Source organism: Halyomorpha halys, unplaced genomic scaffold, assembly GCF_000696795.3.
Source record: "Halyomorpha halys isolate HHAL.00 unplaced genomic scaffold, Hhal_1.1 Scaffold238.1, whole genome shotgun sequence".
NCBI classification, from domain to species: Eukaryota; Metazoa; Arthropoda; class Insecta; order Hemiptera; family Pentatomidae; genus Halyomorpha; species Halyomorpha halys.
The window spans coordinates 539,610-560,280 of record NW_027107468.1 but is presented as its reverse complement, the minus strand read 5'-3'; the positions used below and the strand labels follow the sequence as shown (position 1 = coordinate 560,280).

The 20,671-nt window shown below is 29.8% G+C and overlaps 1 protein-coding gene across 2 annotated transcripts in view; it reads right to left on the bottom strand.

The window, feature by feature from the left end:
* LOC106680004 (very long chain fatty acid elongase 7) overlaps positions 1 to 19,094 on the bottom strand; it is a 102,677-nt gene extending 83,583 nt beyond the window's left edge. Inside the window, exon 1 of one of the 2 annotated variants that reach the window (XM_014419453.3) lies at positions 18,826 to 19,094. The gene's annotated coding sequence lies outside the window, so the exon portion shown is untranslated. Of the gene's footprint in view, positions 1 to 18,821 lie in introns of both variants that reach the window. The other variant, XM_067045771.1, reaches the window with a different exon arrangement.
* Positions 19,095 to 20,671: the final 1,577 nt, after the last annotated feature.

Below are 20,671 nucleotides of genomic sequence, written 5' to 3'. Positions count from 1 at the left end.
AAACACTATTAGATATAAAGACAGTAAGGCTCAAAGACTATTATATGTAAAGACGGTAAAGCTTAAAGACTATTAGATATAAAGACAGTAAGGCTTAAACACTATTAGATATAAAGACAGTAAGGCTCAAAGATTATTTGATATAAAGACAGTAAGGTTAAAGTCTATTAAATAAAAACACAGTAAGGTTAAAGACTATTAAATATAAAAACTGTAAGGTTCAAAGATTATTAGATATAAAGATAGAAATGCTTGAAGACATGGAGCTAACTGGTTATAATGTTTTACCTCGACAAATTTTTGATAGAATTAAACTATTGGAGACGAATAACTATCATAACGAAGAGGAATGCCATAAATAATACTACATCAAAAAAATTTTAACTACTATTACTTTTAAATAGGAAAATACGTTCACTTTTATCTCAGCTTTTCCAATCAAAACGTTTATTTGTATAAATATATAAATTATAAATAAAATGTTAAGGATTGTTAGTTGTATTCAATAAAAACATTATAATTTTGTTCCACTTTTGGATATTCTAATTTATCAATTATTAACAGGCATACTCTCACACTAGGTATTGTTAATGTCAATTATTCTGTTTAATGTTTTTCTCAGAAAATCATGTCTAATTCATATATCTGTAATAGGGCCATTTGGGTTTCTTGTTATAAATCCGAATAAACACTTCTGTGTAAATAAAGTCCTGGAATAAAAAATGACAGCAAACTATACGTCGATTGCAACTATCACAACACATACTAGATAAACGCTCCAATCTTCCAATCAAGTAAAAAAGGCTCATTTACACAAACCCAATAACCTATTTTTGGACTTCTGGGCAGAATTGAGCTTCGTGGTTTCACCAAAAATCATCCAATATTTCTCGTAACTCATTCTCACAATGCTAAATCTATCATAAAATCCTGAATTCTCCTAACTTTATCACAAATAAAATCATTCACAGTTACCAATGAGCATGGGATAGCTACTTAGGTTAGAACCTGAAATGAAATATCACCAATTGCTACCAATCTAGCACACATCTCATATTTTTGTGTGCCAATTTAGGTGTCAAATATAAAACTGTCTTGAAATTTAATCATTAGGTTTCATCACAAACGGTTCAATACAGTAGGAGAACGAGTGTCCTCCGGTATAGAATATGCCTATCGCAGAATATTCTTGGACTCAAGAGTATCCTAAAACACGAGAATTAATTGAGAAAATAAAAACTTTTTAACAATTATCAAACATGATCTGACTAAGGAAGCTGAAAAACTATAATGAAATATTTAAACAGAGTGTTATATATTAATTTAATCCACAATTATTCAATTAAATAAAAAAAAAGTAGAATGTGAGCAACTAGAACTAAGTATATATTTGGAATAATTTATATCATTCAGTGTTGATAATAAATGTTGGAAGATGATAAGACAAAACGAGGGCAGCAACTAGCTAAAGGTGAGACCACAAGATCATGGAATCAGGGCTCAACATTAACGTGCACTACCGTAATATTGTTTTCTCTGTCGTATATTATTAAATTTAAATTTAACTAAAATAACAACACGCTCATTATTAAATAGCTACTTTCAAATTTAATCCAGTTAGTTGTAGCTTCCTTTATTTATATTACATTTACATTGATAGCGTTTAGGGATAGTTTACTTTATTATCAAGTCACGTCCAATATATAGAACTATAATAAATAATCATTTTATATTAAATTATTTTTTATCCTCATTTTTTGATATAGATGCGGACAAGAATATTTCTTGTGAAGACTCAGAGGAAGGCCCCAATTTCTGAAAGAAGCGAAACAGATTCAAAATATTTAAAGAGGCGTATCCTTCTACCCTTCCGTTCAAAATCTACAAACGACATTCTGGAGCCTGATAGTACAAGAGCCCAAGAGGAGAAAAAAAGGCAGTTATCTCACCCCAATTTTAGATTTCTTTAATGAAAACTATGTATAATTAATAGTAAAAATTCACGAGTCTGCCAAGTATAGGTAGGGGGAATAAAAAATGGCTGCTGTTTCAAAGCGATAAAAAAAAACTAAAGAGAGTTATAGCTAAATAGTTTTCGAGATATAGCTTTTTAAACAGCAACATTTCATAAAAATGTTGTATGGAATGTACTGAAAGATCAGTAGTTAGTGAATTTATTTTAAAAAATGTATATCTCAAAAACCATTTGACATACAGATGTCTATTAGCATTGAAATTAAAGCTAGTTTAATGAGCTATAAAGTAGTTTCTGATGTCTATCTTCCTAGGAGTAATAGTTTACATGAAATTTGCTAAAATAAATTGATTTATAGTTGTTCGGACAAACATTTTATACTAACAACTAGAAATTAACATTTTGTGAGTTTATTTTGTCAAATATCATAAAAACTACTACTTCTACAAAGATAAACATACAACTGTGTTTTAGTAAATTTAACTAGCTTTAATTTGAGCTCTGGCAGACATCTGTACATTCAATGGTTTCTGAAATGAGGTTTTTGACTAGTCATAAATCAAACTTATTGTCCGAACAACTAAAAATGAATTTATTTTTGTATATTCGTGAAAACTACAATTCCTACGAAGGTAAAGGTCATAAACTTCTGTATAGTCCATTAAACTAGCTTTAATTTGAGTGCTAATAGACATCTGTACGTCACATAGTTCCTGAGATATAGATTTCTCAAAATAAATTAACTAACTATTAATCTTTCAGTCGATTTTTAAGAAATTTTGCTTTTTAAAAAGCTATATGTCGAAAACTATTGGACGTAAATAGCTCTTTTAGGGTTAGTATTTCAACAAATTTCTCTTCTTTAAATAATGTTCTGTTAGATTTTTTAGTGTTGTTGGCGGTTTTTAAGATATAGAGCTCTGAATGAAAAATTAGTGTTTTTTAAAGGTTTTTAAACAGCCGCCATTATTTATTTCCCCTACCTATACTTGGCAGACTCATGAATTTTGACTATTTATGATACATAGTTTTCATTAAAATAATTAAAAATTGGGGTGAGGTAACTGCCTTTTTTCTTCTCTTTGGCTCTTGTACTATGAGGGAACTGTACCGGGTAAATATAATACAGGTTATTGAACTGCGGCGAATAAGATGGGAGTGTAAGGTTGTAGGGCTTAGAAACTAAAATGTTAACACTGAACCTAAGGATAAACCAAAACGTAGATGGGAGGTTTGTATTAAGAATGATTAAGTAGATTTGGGTTAGAAGGGGCCTCACAGGACAGATGTATATAGAGAATGATTGGTGGTATCGGCATCGAACTTTTGGGTTCACTAAGGCTTTATTATTATTTATATATAAATTAACTTCTTGTTTGATACAGGTTTGTTAATCAATTATAATACAAAATATATCCATATAGTCTCACACATTTTATTTTTTTGAAACTATTACGTTTCGGCCATTCCGGCTATTCTCATGAATATTTTGATTGACAATTTCAATTATATTTTAATCATTATAAATAATACTTAAAAAACAATCTGAATAATAAATTACCCGACTTTATTAATAATGTGACAGCTAATATTGTAATCATACTGCTGCAGGTAATTCTGCCTTTGTCAATTTTTATGTTAGTCAATAGCTTAATAAACATTATTAAATCAGGGGAACATTATGCACGAATCAATTAATTTTTAAATTACCAATTATTATCACAATTTCACTTATTATAATAATTCAGTTTACACTCAATCGCTTTATCAATAATACATTGTTTAACCTTCCTCACATCTCAGGTGGCCATATTCTCATTATAATTCCAATTTTATTATAGTTTATTCATTTTAGTATTTAAAACTTATAATAACCTTGCTTATATTTATGCAAAATTAATTTGTGATCTTAATAAAAATTAATTTTGCTTAAAATTTCAGCATGATGCTGCTTCAAATTTCTTGTAGCTCATTTGAAATTAACTCAATCAACAAATTGAGATAATTTTTTTTAATGAGAAATAATTTTTATATTGGTTTTTTGCACCTCAGAAAAAATTAAAACGAAATTTCCTAGTACTCATAAAAATAAAATTCTATTGCTTGAAATATTCTTTTAAATGAGTTTATAATTTTAAAGGGCCTTCAAATATTTGTTTCGCGAAAATGACTAAAAAATGCGGTGACTTCAGAACAAGTCCACTAATCGCTAGATGGGCGTAGGACCATCTAAACTGTGCAAAATGGTACAAACCGGACCGTAAAAATAAAAATGTACTCCTAAAATTAAGACCCAAAATTCATAATTTTGATTTGTAAGAAAATTCGTATTCAAGAGTTTCATTCAGATTTTTTCTTAAGTGACTTGTACTCTAAGATTTAACGAATTCCAGTACCAAATCATCTTTTCACATCATTGTAAATCCTAATCCATAATTTCGTTAGCGTAAATTTAAGTTTAATATTTACAACTAGGAGAAATTGTCAAATATTTAAAAAAAATTTCATAAATTAATCTATTATTGTAGAGAAGAAATACGTGAATATAAAGAAACTTTGTCAATTACTCTATAGCTGTAGAGATAGCCTTGAGAAGGGGCACTATAAAGAACTAACATTTTCTTTATTACCTCAACAGCATTGTCCCCTTTGGCCTTAAGTGGACTTTACACAAACTTATGAATTGGGAGTAAGGACCTCTTGTGCAACGTTCAATGAAAGGACAACACAAATTCGCAAAAATGGATACATTTAGAATTTACGGCAGATGATAAATTGTTCCTATATTGTTCGAGTATCTTGGCACTGTATCAATCGTAAAGGCTAAAGCATTGCATTTTGTAGTGTTTAAAAATGTTTCCTTTTATCATAAATTGAGGAAACTGCACTAGATAAATATAATCCAGATTATAGCATGGTAATGAATAAGATGTGAGTGTTAAGTTGTAGGGCATAGTAACGAAGGATCCCTTAAATACGTAAGTAGGAGGATTTCATTAAGACTGATCTGATGGATTTGGGTTTGGACTGCGTTTGGTAGCATCGGCATCGAACCTTCGTGTTCGCTAAGCCCTGATTATTATTATATTTATCATGATTGTTTATTGTTATTATTTATTATTATCTTATTATTATTTATTATTTACCATAACTGTTTAGTATATCAATGGTGAGCTTTCGATATTTGAAGCGTTCGGTCGTAAAACATGGTACCTGCAAAAATGTTAAACTTTAACAATGCTAAATTATTTGTTAATTGACAATAACTTACATCCAATCAGTTGTCACTTACCATAACTTAATGTCAGCATTATAGTCTTAAAAAAAACAAATTCCCTCCCTAAACATTCTTTCAGAAATTAGATTAGACGTAGAGTTAAATAAGATCTCTTACTCAGCTCCTCTTAGCTAGCACATTATGAATGCCCTCTCCCAGCCTGGTCTCCCTTGCTGTACAGTAGTTAAAATAAGAAATCATTCTGTGTATAGATATGGAACAGTTATGTACTCTGTTTTGTAATTTATTCCGTTCAATATTTTTTTAAAGTTCTCTATCATAGCAGCACTTTATTTGGCGCCTAAACAAATTCGTTATATCAAGAAATCGCTGTTCCCAGGTATCCTGACTTATCTACGTAGTCCTTTTCCCAATTCCGAAGAACTTCGAAAGACTCACTGGTATCGTTAATATCACAGCTTTTAGCTCACTATCCGAAATACCAGACAATTCTGACGATTTCAGAGATATTTTCCAGCTTAAGACTTCACTCTACCGAGGTAACCTTCGTTGTGGTTCACTAGACTTCACACTGATTGCAGGTATCTCGCAAAAATTCAATGCTCTTTGATATTAAGGATTTAGATTAAGCTTTATTGTATTTTATTTTATTATTTTATATATTTTCATGAACAATGACTCGGCGTCAGTCCGTATATGAAAAGAAATTGAAAACTTAAAAACAGTATATATGGCGTATTTCCAATGTAAAAACGCAGATTACGAACACATCCCCAATTTGGTGGTAACCCGCATAATTTGTTAAAATTTTTAATGAAGTCAGACAGGTTAAAAATATAGCATGCGCAAGCGGAAATACCTTTAAGGAATCAAATGAAAAAAAATTGTTTTTTAGTAAAACACTTGCCAGATTAACAGCCCAGATTGGAGAAAGATAAATTATCAGCTACTGATACATTAGAAACAAAGAAATTATAAAAATTATCGATTTCATGTCATTTCCGAATTAATATTAGGGAAAAATGACAAAATAATTGAAATTTAAAATAATTCAGCCTAATAATCCCTCCTACAACTACTGGAAAGCAACTAAAAAACTGGACGTTTCAGGAAAAAGGAAAATAACTATTGTTATCGATCAGCAGAAGTTAAAGTAACTAACCATTCCTGATGAATATCATCTTCCTAATATTGAAGAAGAACTTGAGTGAAAAGTTAGGTCGTGCTTCTATGTTTACGGCTATTGACTTATGTTCTGGCTTCCATCCGGTCAAGGTAGAAAAAAATTCAATTCCAAAAATGGCCTTTTCAACAGACCAAGGCATCTCGAATTTCTGAGGATGCCTTTTGGATTTTGCAATGCTCCTGCAACATTCCAGTGAGCAAAGAAGATCATTTTTTTTTCAGATGTCCCTAACGCTCTCATCTATATAAATGACATCATTATTTTTTCAGGAAATATGACAGACTACATGAAACACATCGAGATTATACTACAAAAACTAGAAAAACACAACTTAAAAATCCAGTTAGATAAAAAATAATTTTGTAACGCAAATTATTGTTTTTAGGTAAAGAAATTTCAGAAAAAGGTATAAAAATTATCCCCGCTAAAATATCAGCTATTATGGATTTAAATCTTCAAAAACCCTTAAAAGAAATAAAAACATTTTTAGGTTTTTACCGAAAAATGTTTCCAAATTACGCGAAAATCGCACCTTCCCTCGCTAAATCTTTAATAAAAGGGATAACAACCCTTGTCTTTTAAGGGGTGTTTAACAATATCGAAAGAATGAATCTGAAACGGCCCAACAAAGTACCTGACCTCAGGACTTCAGGCTGACGGCTGATGCAAGCAGCCTTGCTATTGGAACTGTCATAGCTCTTAGATGATCGTAAATCATAATAATGATCATAAGTCCTTAGAGTACATGAAAATCTGTACGACTGTAAAATCATGTAGGTCATCAAGGTGCAAAATCATGCTCGAAGATTTTAACTTCGATATTGAACATACAGTTGGTAAAGCTGTATTTGGAAACCGATATTGTCCAAAGTAGTCGATTATTTATCACGCACCTCTACTGAAAAGGAAGATTTGTTATAAATCAGTGAAGACGATGACGAAAGCCTCAAAAATAGAATTATAATAACCCATGGGAAAGAAAAACCGGTGAATTCAGAACAACATCAAATTGTTACACAAAAGGATTTTTCAGGAATTATTTGGAGGTAAAACCAGAAGTGAAATATTCGTTTTTGGTTATGAAGACCAAAACTATTCTATAGAAAAATAATGTTTTTATAATATATTAATATTGATCATTATTAGGAATAATAACCCGGGAGTAACATACGGGATTAACTGTTCCACAAAAAGCGAAATTTAATCAAAAATTGAATTTTTAAAAGAGTATATTTTGATGTTACTAAATTATTCAGAACTAAATTTTAAACAAATTGCTTAAAAAGATATTTTAATTTCGATACACAATGAAATTTACAATTTTACTAAGAAATCCTTGGCGTCAACCTAATTTGTGTAATATCACTGCTTTGCTGTAAAAGAAAAAAAAAAGCGTTGGCTTCATTTTGAAATAGACGCGTTCCAAAAATATTACAGGCTTCAGACCACAGGAGGTCTATAGACTGTTCCAAAGCTGAAAAGGTTGTCAAAAGATAAACATAGTCTACGGTACAATCTATATAATATCCCAAAAACAAAAAAAAAAAGGAAATGTTATTTCTATATTTCACTTTTTTTTTTTCTACGAAATCGATATACATAAATTTGTATAAATAATAATTTGACAATAATGAAATATAAAAAATATGCCTCAAGGTGTTTTTGAAAGAAGCAAAAATTCCTTCGGTTAAATTATGTTTCTCTTCCTTACAAAACCTATCAGTTGTTCCTATCATTCAGTAATGAGCCAATCTAAGATTTAAACCAAGTTTTATCAGCTCAAGAAACCACAAGAGAACTTGGATTGGAGAACTAGACATTTAAAAGGAAATAAGACAAGTCGTTGAAACAAACCTTGGTGCATGCCTAGAAGGCAAATCATTATATAAGTGTGCTTTATAAGCCAATATCTTAAACGAGAGGATCCTACATTCACTGACAACACAAGAATACTCTTGGCCGTCCGTCGAATTTATGAGTTTATATTATATTATTTATAAGGTGTTCCTTTAAGTATTAAGGATTATTCAAAGAGAATAAAGCAGATTTCAGAAGCAACAAAAAAAGTCCAAATAAACAATTGTCTGATTCTATATATAAAAGGAGAAAATATATATTTTGTATTTTTTTTTTTTTTACAAGTCACGTGTTTTTCTGAATAGAATGCAATGGATAAGAACTACGTTATCCTACATTGTCGCAAAGTAAACTGTACAAAATTGTCTACAAAAAAAAGCTTAATATTTTTGTAAAAACCATTTACAAAGAAATTTTAAATGTGGTACTCCGTTCAATGTTTTGTTTTTCTTAAAATCTAGAATTATTTGCGATTTATTTTATCAGGCTCCTACTGGAATCCAGATTTTCTTTTAGGCCGATTATAGAATAAGCTAATAGTACAAGAGCCGGGAAGAAAAAAAGGCAGTTATCTTACCCCAATTTTTGATTACTTTAATGAAAACTAGGTATAATTACTAGTCAAAATTAAAGAGTCTGCCAAGTATAGGTAAGGGGAATAAAAAGTGGCTGCTGTTTCAAAGCGATTAAAAAAAACTAAAGAGAGCATAATTTAAAGAAGAGTAAATTTTCTAAAATATGAGCCCTAATAGAATTATTTAGGTTAAATAGTTTTAAAAAACCATTTGACATACAGATGTATGTATGGGAATACAAAATGGCGGCTGTTTCAAAACCTTAGGAAACATTAATTTTTCATTCGGAGCTCTATATCTTAAAAACTACCAACAACACCAGAAAATCTAAGAGACCATTGTTTAAAGAAGAGTAAATTTGCTGAAATGTTAGCCCTAAAAGAGCTATTTACGTCCAATAGTTCTCGAGATATAGCTTTATAAAAAGAAAAATTTCTTAAAAATCGACTGAAAGATTAGTACTTAGTTAATTTATTTTGAGAAATCTATATCTCAGGAACTAAATGACGTACAGATATCTATTAGCACTCAAAATAAAGGAAATTTAACTTACTATAAAGTAGTTTATGACACTTATCTTCGTAGAGGTTGTAGTTTTTATGACATCCACATATGAATATAAATTTGGCAAAAGAAAATTTGTCCGAACAACTATAAATCAATTTATTTTAGCAAATTTCATGTAAACTATTACTCCTATGAAGATAAACATCATAGACTACTTTATAGCTCAATAAAGCTACTCCCTTTAATTTGAGTGCTAATAGACATCTGTACGTCAAATGATTTTTGAGATATAAATTTTTCAAAATAAATTCACTAAGTACTGATCTCATACAACATTTTTATGAAATGTTGCTTTTTAAAAAGCTATATCTCAAAAACTATTTAACGTAAATAATTGTATTAGGGCTCATATTGTAGCAAATTTATTCTTAAAGTTTTTTTTATCGCTTTATAAGTTTATAAAGTTTATAACAGCCACCTTTTTTTTATTTCCTCTACCTATACTTGGCAGACTCATCAATTTTTCCTATTAATTATACATAGTTTTAATTAAAGTAATCAAAAATCGGGGTGAGATAACTGCCTTTTTTCTCCTCTTGGGCCTTGTACTATGAGATTCGCCTCTAGCTTTGTTAAAAAAAAAAAAAAAAAAAAAGTAACAAGAAATTAGTTCTCCAAGTATCAGATATTTCAGCTAAAAAAATAAATTACTGAAACACACTTTTTATTTATAAAAAATATATAAAATAAAATATTTAATGATGGTGTAACACCTAAAATTCTCTTTGGAAAACAAATAAAAAATGTATTTAAGGAAAACAATATTATTATTATTATGGAAGTTTTTTATTATTAAACAATATTAAAAACCTTTCTGCAGCTTTGGCAATATTTTGCGTTTTATTCTTATTATGTTAAGTTAATCTGTTAATTTCATTATTTTCTTAGGAGATAATTCAATGAAACTTCTTATTTTTTAAGTTCGAGAAAAATACATTACTGAAGAAAAAACCACAACCCAGTTTTATATTTTTTAAAAAATATTTCAGTGTTAAACGTAGGTGCGAATATAAATTGTATAAGTTCGTATTGTAAGTTACAGATACTTTTTTCTTGCATTTGTTTAAATTAAAGTCGAACGGTTTATTTAGAAGTTCAGTTGAACATGAATTAGTCAAGGCGTGTTTATAATATTTATTACCACAGACTATCGTAAATAAATAAAGAAGAAAAAGAACAAGAAAAATCATGATTTATGATTTATCACAAATAATTTTGAAATATTCCTCATCCTTTTTGGATAAAGCAAGGTAAAACTCATCTAACAACATACATTATACTATGACACATTTTTTATTAACAGTAATTATAACAAATTGTAAAAAATATTTCTGTAAAGGGAGTTAAATCCAAGTTTTAAGAAAAATGGAAAGTCAAAAACCGACTGTAACCCAAAAATGTTTAATACCGTTTTTCTCAATACAATATTTACAGATTCAATTCCCTTTATAAAGTTTTATTAAATAAGAAAAACTATGATTTTAAAAGTGTCAGTTTTACTTTTAGTGGTATTTGCAGATTCAAAAGTGCACAAGCTAGAACTACTAAATCAATATAATGTTCAGAGGGGTCTCAGGCATTCGACTTAATAAAGAGAACACCGTTTATAGTCAGAGTTTCTACAAAGAGAACACCGTTTACAGTCAGGGTTTCTACAAAGAGAACACAGTTTACAGTCAGGGTTTCTACTTTACTGATCAGATTAAACATAGAATTATCAACTTTGCGAGAGACTGTATTTCCATTATCTTATCTTTGGGGACTTCGCTCCCCTAAACTTTGTCTTTCCCTTTCAAGGCTACCTAAAAACATCACTCCGCTATCGCGGCATAAATATGAGTTTCTTAAATTGCAAGATAAATTAGGTGACACCGACTTCATTTATACTGAATTACTAAGGTGTTGGGGCCTCGATTGTGTGCAATGATCACCAGTACCTTTTCTCTTTGTCCCCGATACGTAGTAGCTACACAGCTTAAATGTTTTTCATCCCACATAACAAAAACTGTTGATCTCTACAGACTCATTATCAGTCCTACTTAGCATAAAAATATTTTTTCAATGAACCCACTAAACCAAAATATATATCACTCTACAATCCGCCAACAGAAACGGTATTTCAGTGTTTTTCATCTGGGTCCCTGGACACTGCGGGATAGCGGGTAAAGAACTGGCCGATAGTGCAGCAAAAGTAGCGACTTCTGGAGGAATTCCATATCGCGAAGTGCCTGTAAATGGTTTCATCGCCCTCATTAAGCAGAGGATTAAATTGGAATGGAGACAAACGTGGGAAAATGTTTCCGATGACAAATTAAAGGAAATCATCAATTAGAAATATGCGTAAAGAGGTGATTTTGACGCACCTTCGAATAGGTCATACGGGCCTGACCCACGGTTATCTTATGGCCCCCGATTCTCCACCGGTATGCCAAACTTGGGGAACAGCACTTACTGCTAAACACACTTTTACTGAATGCCGAGCGTATAACTCTAAACCAAGCGTATAACCCTCAAATCGATACAGTATTATTATTGATCTCCATTCCATCTTGCAGGATAACAAATAAAACCGTGGATAATTTTTTTTTTAGTTTCTCGATCATACCAAAATCTACCATAAAATTTAATCAAATTTTACCTTATGTTCCCATGTTGTAATAGTTTCACACTTGTAATCGTAGACATGACTTCGGACCCTTGCTCCCGTTCAGAGCGTGGTCAAGGGTACAACATATCCTTTGCTACTTCGGAAATTAAGCCAATAATGACCCATACTTGTTGGTGCTTTAAAATAATTAAATAAATAAAATAATAGAAAAGAAGGGTATGGGCAAAGATTACCTGAAATCGAAGCTTACCTGCTTCACGCATTTTTTAATTATTTATTTTTGCTTAAGTCCTATACGTCTCAGTGTGAGTATGTCAAGATCCGTTTCTCGGGGAAATAAATATTGACCTAACCACAAAACTATGAACCGGATACCCGCCGCTACCTGCCTGGACGTCACGTTCTCCAGACGTATAATAGGTTACGATAATTTGCAAATACAAAAGGTAATGAATATGAAAATGCATATGCCTTATACCTTCGCGATCATTCATTAGTTTTCCTTTTTTTATACAGTTGCTATTAATTTACATTCAATGAAATATTTCACTTGTCTGTAAAAATAGCCACCACAGGGTTGACATTAAGGTGTAAACATTATATTGATGAAAATCTCGTGGTGTAATGTTCCATACTATTGATGACAGCGATGCATGTACAATATTATAAATTCTACATTCACCTTAAAAAGTCCACAAGACATAAGCGGTAACTTCAGTTTCACGGGTTATTAACATAGTTAATTTTTATATTGTTTTAATTATAAATATATTTTATTACTACATGCATTTAATACATCGTAGTTTAAGCTTCAATACATCGTAGGCCCGAAAAAAATAACAGTACGATTTTAATTTTTTGAAAAATAATAATAAATTGCGATGGGTTTATTGTTGACCATGGGTTATTATTAGTAAAAGATTGTCTGGAGCGAAGAATAACAATAAGTAGCACTTATTTTATTGTACCAATGTTTCGTCCTTAATTTCAAGCCTTCTTCAGTGGCAAGTACAAACAAGACAACAACCATGTTAGAATAAAAATAAAAAACACTATAACATCAAATAGATGATAACAAACGGTAAGAAAAGTATAAAAGAAGAAAAAAAAATATGAAAATTAGGCTATTTCATAAATCTAAATAATGAAAAAAATATAAAACAAATATATATACATAAGTTACAGCTGACAAATGGCCATATCAGCTGATGAAGACAACCACATGAAAGCGAAGAGGCTCCATGAATAAAGCCTGTATTGAAGTTAACACCAAATGTTGTGTATCACCTACCCCCTTTTCCCTTTTTTTTTTTTTTAATTTTTCATCAGGAACAATAATTTTATATTGCAAATATATAGTTTCGTAATTATATTTTTATATTATATATAATCTTTTCAATTTCTTGAGATTAGTATTTATTGTTTAAATAAATCAATTTGTATCCATGTTTTCTCAACACTCTTTATGACATCATCAGCAGTCCAACGTTTCGGCCAATTCGGCCATCCTCAAGGAAAACCTTAAATATAAATTTACACCTCACATCCAATTTATTAAAAACGTTTTGCAAGCTATTCTGTCCAGGTCATTTATAACAAGTCAAATCACCCTATTTTAGCACAATTTCATTAATTTTTTTAAATTTTAATTTTAGATCACTTAAAACTATCAACTATGTTATCAGCAAACTATTTCTTTTTGGTTTTTATTAAAACTCTTTGATACATATATTTATTAATTATTGCATTTTTCATTATTATTTTTATTTTCTTATCATTATTTTTTATGTCTCAAGAATGAAGCAATTATTTGCTTTAAAATGTTATAAGGTTTTATTCCGAGCTACGATGTATCATAGGTTCAGCGACGATGTATATCGTATGAAACATGCAGCATGATGTATACCGTATGAAACATGCAATGTATCGTTATGATGAATTAAAACTATACCCTCAAGTCGAATACATAAATAAAAATATTTGCATTCAAATATTTACACAACATCATTCTAACAAAGGCTCGAAAATGATGATTGTAAACTCTGAATGAAAATAATAATAAACAATAAGCAATGAGAATCTCAATCGAAAAGGATGAACGCAGATTGCAAAATACTTTTTTGTGTTCTTGAAGAGACAAAAGACTTTTATACATAATTTTGAAAAAATAAAACCATTAAGAGAACAAAAATTAACTTTTTTCCTGATTCTGGGTTCAGTAAAGGTCTCATGAAAACTAGTTCTCAAGGATGTTATTTTTTTACGCTAATATAACTAAATTGTTTTTTATACTCTCACATATTTTATAAATTCTAGAACTTTTAAATCTAAAAATAAAATGAAAATGAAAGAATAATTCATTAGTAGACTTTTAACAAATCGCTCATTATTAGTTACGACAAAATACGTAACTTGACTTCGCAGATTTAAAAAATTCCGATATTTTTAGGTAAGGAATATTTTTTCATGTAATATTTTACTGAACATCCAAATCATCCTGAGTTATTTATTTATTTATCTAATAATATTTTTTAATTTAATCAATTTAATTGATTACTAATTAATCATTCAACTATACTAAATTCATCAATACCTTATAAAATTTGCCTAAACTTACAATTATACTTAATAGAAATTATATAATAAATAATAAATGCAATAACGTAACTAAAACGTGTATAAAGGAAAATAAGTCGTGTAATTTAGCGAACTCAATTAAATTTATGAACACAAACTCAAGAAAGACGCTACAGCTTATAGGAGCGAGGGTAAGGGCTAATAACAATATTCATGAAATCAAAAATTTTTAAATATGAAGAAGATGGAAAGGGTTGCGGTCAAAAAAGAACAAAATAGTTTTCAACTATTTAAAGTCCGACGTTTCGCCCCACTTTGTAGGGCTTCATCACGGCTGTTCAAGACGATAGGCTGAACAGATATTCAATGTTTGAATGTTTAGCCTATCCTCTTGAACAACACTGAAGAAGCCCTAGAAAGTGAGGCGAAACGTCGGACAATAATAGTTGAAAACTATTTTGTTCTTTTTTGACCGCAACCCTGACCATCTTCTTCATATTTTAAATTATACGGTCAACTATTTACATGTATACAAAAAAATCTAATTTTACGAAAATCTCTTTTGTAGAAATTCAATACCTCCTCAGGATTTTATCCAAATCCAACAAATGAGAAGCAAAATTTTTAATCTTCCAGCCCATGCCAATACCTTACAAGGGCGAGAAAGTATTTTTATTTAAAAAATTAAAATTGTTCTAACATTTTATTTTGTATTTGCGATTCTATTTTCTTTATGTAGATTAGCCCGCCCCACCTTTTTTCGTGTAGACTTATTCGTGGAGTATTTTATCAGAAAATAATTTTCTTTCTTTATAAAGACACACGATCAAGAGGTATAGGTTAGAGGAGCATAAATTCAGCTTCCCTACATTTGTACTAGATTAAAATCATGAAGAGATATAAATTTTCACGTGAATGTACAAGTCCAAAAATTTCCATTTTTTTTTTATTTTATGAATAGTTTTATTTAGAATTTTAAAGGACGTTAAAAATGAATCTAACTTTTTTCTATTTTTTTTTTTCACCACTTTACTGGAAACTGGGATTTTTGTAATTGTTTATACATTTTATAATATCAGCAATATTTTTTCTTATATTACTCAAGAAAAAGTAAATAAATTGTAACAAAACATTCAAAGCTATAAGAACAAAGAGAGAAAACAATAATAAAAAAAATGATCAAATCTTATAAAATATTTTATCTCGGCTCCTAGGACGCATCGAACGAGTGTCGAATATTTTTCGACTTAGTATCACCAAAATAAATTTCAATGTAATTGGTGGTCCCACGATCTTGGCCTACCGTTGTCAGTAATTAATTATTTATTTATAATAAAACTGAAATGCGACTTACACCACTTTTGCTTTTTGTTGGTTAAAAGCAACTTCTTTTATTATCTTTTTGGTTTTGATTAAAAAAAAAAAGATAAAAAAAGACTTTGGAAAAACGCTAGCCAGAATTCCTGCAAATATTCAAGTTAAACAATAAATAAATATATAAAACAATAGTTTAAACGGAAAAACAAAGCTTCTTCTCCAAATTGTAATTTTCAGTACTACAAAAGAAAAAAAAACTGATAATCATATCAATAAAATAATAAAAAACTAGTAATTTTAGCAATATAAATAAATCCTCATGATAAAATGAAATAAAACACTATCTACTACCCATACAAATATATTTCAAAACTGTTATATTTAGAAACCAAGAATCAATTTGACGCAGATAATAGATAAACGCTAATAGTAAAATTTATTAACTTCGTTCAAAGAATAAAAATAACTGAGTAGAAGTATGGTAACATAGAAAAATAGCATTTTTGTTGATAAAGCATAGCTACGAGATAGATGATTCAATACTGGTAGTTTCTTGATTAATTTAATTAATATGAAGTGAATTGTATCTCGTGAGTTATAAACTGTAGGTAAGGCCATCCTCCCATTTCTATATAGCTACATCAGTAAGGGCGATAAATCGAATAACCCAACATAAAAAGTAGAGATAAAATTATAATTTAGAGGGTAATTAAAATTATAACATTATTATGTTATATTATTTTAATTGGCTTCTTTCCACTATCGGAATAATAATAAATCATCACCAACGTAAATAGCAGGCATTATATATCTTACTACCTTATTAGCCAAACAGCTAAGTGATCGAGATGGAAACTATAAATTCAGCTATTATATAAATAAATTTTGAATATTCTACATCGTACATAAGATTTATAATAATAAGTGTCTTAAGAACTATTATTTTTAATGGTTTAATGGTATGGGAATATCTGTGTGGTTATTTTGGAATTTCACACTTAATTATTTCATAGCTAACACCAGCAAATAATTTTTTTTTAAAACATATGAACAGAAGAGCTCCACCAGAAAGGTTCTCATTCATTTTTGTTTAGAAAACACATTAGAAATTATTTAATTGTTTCATGAAGAATTGTTAAAAAAAAAAATTATACAATAAAAGCCACTTCTTTAACATCAGATTTAAATAAAAATTTTCAACTCATTTGGAAGCTTTGTAGAGCAGTGGAAACCAACATGACGAAATTTAGCTGAAATTCAGTTATATATATATATATATATATATCATGAATCCTTGAAATAAGTTATTTCAACTTATTTGTGTTATATTCTGACCGCACCCCCTCTCCCTCCCCCCCAACCATCTTCTAATAGAAAACAATGGAAGTTAAATTTAAATATAATTTTATACATAAACAAAACTGTAGGTCTGGGTTCAAAAGTAATAACTACTAAATAATGCAAGTTGAATACTTCTTAAAATCTTTATGCATTTTAATTAACAAATGAATGACTCAGTATTCATGCACTGTATTTTCATGTCACTAATTCTCATATTTTGACATAGAAGTCGGCATAACTATATTCGACTAACATGTGAAACAATCATTAAAATCCAACCAACTACGAAGAGGAAATGGTACAAATGGCAGTTAGACTGATATGGCTACCAAAGTTTCATAAGTTGAGCCCCTGCACTGCACCGGCGAGGGACTAAGCTTCGTCAGACAACTTAAGAGCAACGAAGAGAGTGGAGATATTTGGTCTTGTAGAGTACTCACTGTGAAAAAAATGCATATTCTGGCTTTTGGACTTTTTGCAAGGCATGAAAAGTAATTAATATTCAAGACATCTGAAGATATTGGTTTCATTTTAGGTACATGCAATATCAGGTGCTTGATAAGTTCACATCATGAATAGTACTAAATGTTTTGATTCATATACAATATAGGCTTTACAGAAAAACTACAATTTTTTTTTTTAAGCAGTATGGAGAGATTTTTAATATGGGCTAGTTCTTTCAGTGAACAATTGTAAGGAGACTCCAAATGTGGTTTTAATGCGTTATGCTTTATATGTAGACACAAAAATAAACCTCTAACAATTTCAATATAGCTTTTAATTTCAATTTAATATCTTTTTTTATGTTATAACGATAGAAAAAAAGTTTTACAAGGGAGCCCATAATTCATGCAATATTCCTAAACACATTATTTTGACATTTCGTGGTATTTTTTTTTTTTTTTTACAGAAGTGCGACTGTATCAATGATAACCTGCTAATGTATTGATTGTTAATTTCTAGATACAATTGTATTTCTCGTATTATCTAAAATTATTGATACAGCCACAACCTCAAAAAAAAAAAAAAAGAAGGAAAATATTAGCGCCCATATTAGTTCCGTTTCCCTCAATCGGCAAAACATAACAAGAATAATTTTTTACAAAGGTTATTATTATCAACTAATCTGCAATATTAATAAATTAATAAAAAAAATAATAACTTTAGCAATAATATTTAAAGACTATTTGAAAACAATGTCTTATTAAAAATCGTTTAAAATCACTAAATAAAAAAAAGTGGCATAGCAATATTTCGTAAAAAAAAAAAAAACACTGTAAATCAAGAAATGAATTGACTTTATAAACCATCCATTTAACTTTATTTTAATCCATCAAAAGTTTGTTTGATATATAAAGAAACGATATGATTATTTTCTGTAAATTTTATCAATTTAAAACACAAGTTTTTTCTACAGCTGATTTTTTTCTGATAGTAAACGTCCTCAGTGGTTCTTAATAGTCGAACGATTATGACTTAAATATAATATGAATTTTAAAAAAAGGTTTAGACAATATTAATGTATTTTATTTTTTTAATTGTCATACAATTATAAGTAAAAGATAATGAAAGACATTTACTCACTGACAGCTAGACCCTCCCCGAAGGCGGTGGATATCTGAACCGATAGTCAGTTAGCGCTCGAGGAGTTCGGCCCGGTTCGACCACCCTCGGCTTTCTTCGGCTTGGCTAACTTCTGGAACTGACCCACTGCCTCACTTAGTTGGCTGGACAGTCAAGAGTCTCTTATCTTCGCCGATGGTATAGTAGCACATCTCCGAGTCATGAATTTTCTTGCCTCAGGCTCACCTGGTACATCCTCTCCATCCTCGTTCCCGAGAAACACTCTATTCCCATAGCCCTGCCAACACGCCGTTTTCCGTTTAAGAACATCAAGAAAATGTTCTATCTGTATTTTAGATACAGCTAGTTGGAATGGTACAATTCAATGTAAACGAACCTTTCACAGAATTTATGGAAGACAACTGTTTCGAAGTCGTGCTAACATGCTTAATCTTGGCTATATACAACTCCATTCGATGCAAACTCTCTATAAATTGTTTGATAATTACAAATTTAAACAGTTTATATTTAGTTTCAACATAAACTATTAAAATATTTATATTTTTCTTAGACTAAAAAAATTTAATTTTTATTTTTATTTTAGTACCCTCCCTGCTTTAAACTGCAGAGCTGTATTAAATTAGGATAGTCTCCGTAATTTCTGAGACACATTTTACAAATATACATTGTCGTAAATATGTTGTAATATATAAATGAGGTATACAAGTATAAATATATACTGGAACCATTTTTTATAAATGTTTGCCATTGCTCAAGTATTCCACATTCCTATTGAATAAAGGAGGTATTTTGAAAAACCCATCTTCCCACAGCCCTGGGCCTCTATGAATATCGGCAATGACCTGTCCATTTGCTGGGCTACTATTGAGACGTTCTTCCGCCTCAGTTGCCTCCTTCCAGATCACCGAAGGTTCTGCGATCTACTGGAAGAGGAAGCGAACCACAACTAACAAATACATTTGAAATGCTATAAAATGGTCTCTAAGCACATCAATACTCGGAGTAGATTTATAATAGCACATGGCCATCCAATGGGCAGTAATGTGGTTATACTATTCCTATTGAGAACAGGACGCATTTGTGATAAAATAAGTTTTACATTGAATATCGATTTTTATTGGGATTAGAATAGAATGAAAAATTAATTTTATTCTACGAAATGATCCCTTCAGAACAACAGTAATTTTGTATTTTAAACATATATAACACATAGCAACTAAATTATTAATTTAACACATAATAATAATATATAATGTATATAATAAATAAATAAAACATATATAATATATAACAATTGTATTTTAAACATGTAAAATATATAAATATTTATAATTATTCTGAAATATGAAGAAGTAGTATATGTTTTTTTAATTTTTTTCTTTATATATTCTTGCTTTATTTTTTACCTTACTTTTTTTTAATGTTATTTTCCCATTAATATTAAATTTTACTATTGATTAAATTAATTGAACAAGAGTGGACCTTCAAAGCAAATATTCATAAGACATATAATTAATAACATACCACGAAGTTCGAAAAATATGATTAATCAAAGATATGCAGAATTACAGGATTGATGAATCTTTGGTCTAGTGAAAATAAGCAATCATTAATAAAATATTTAAAGGATCGCTACCGACGGGACCAACCACACGAGATATAGCCTTATATATGTGACGTCACATTATGGTAGATCGCTTCCCGCAGAGAAAGACCGTCATCTTTGTGGCCGAGATCTTAGCTCTCGCGTTTATCCAAATCAGGTCTTTCTGATTATTGGTAAACGCTACAAATACCTCGAAAGGAGGAAAGGATAAACAGTTTTGGGAGTCGTCTGCATACGGGT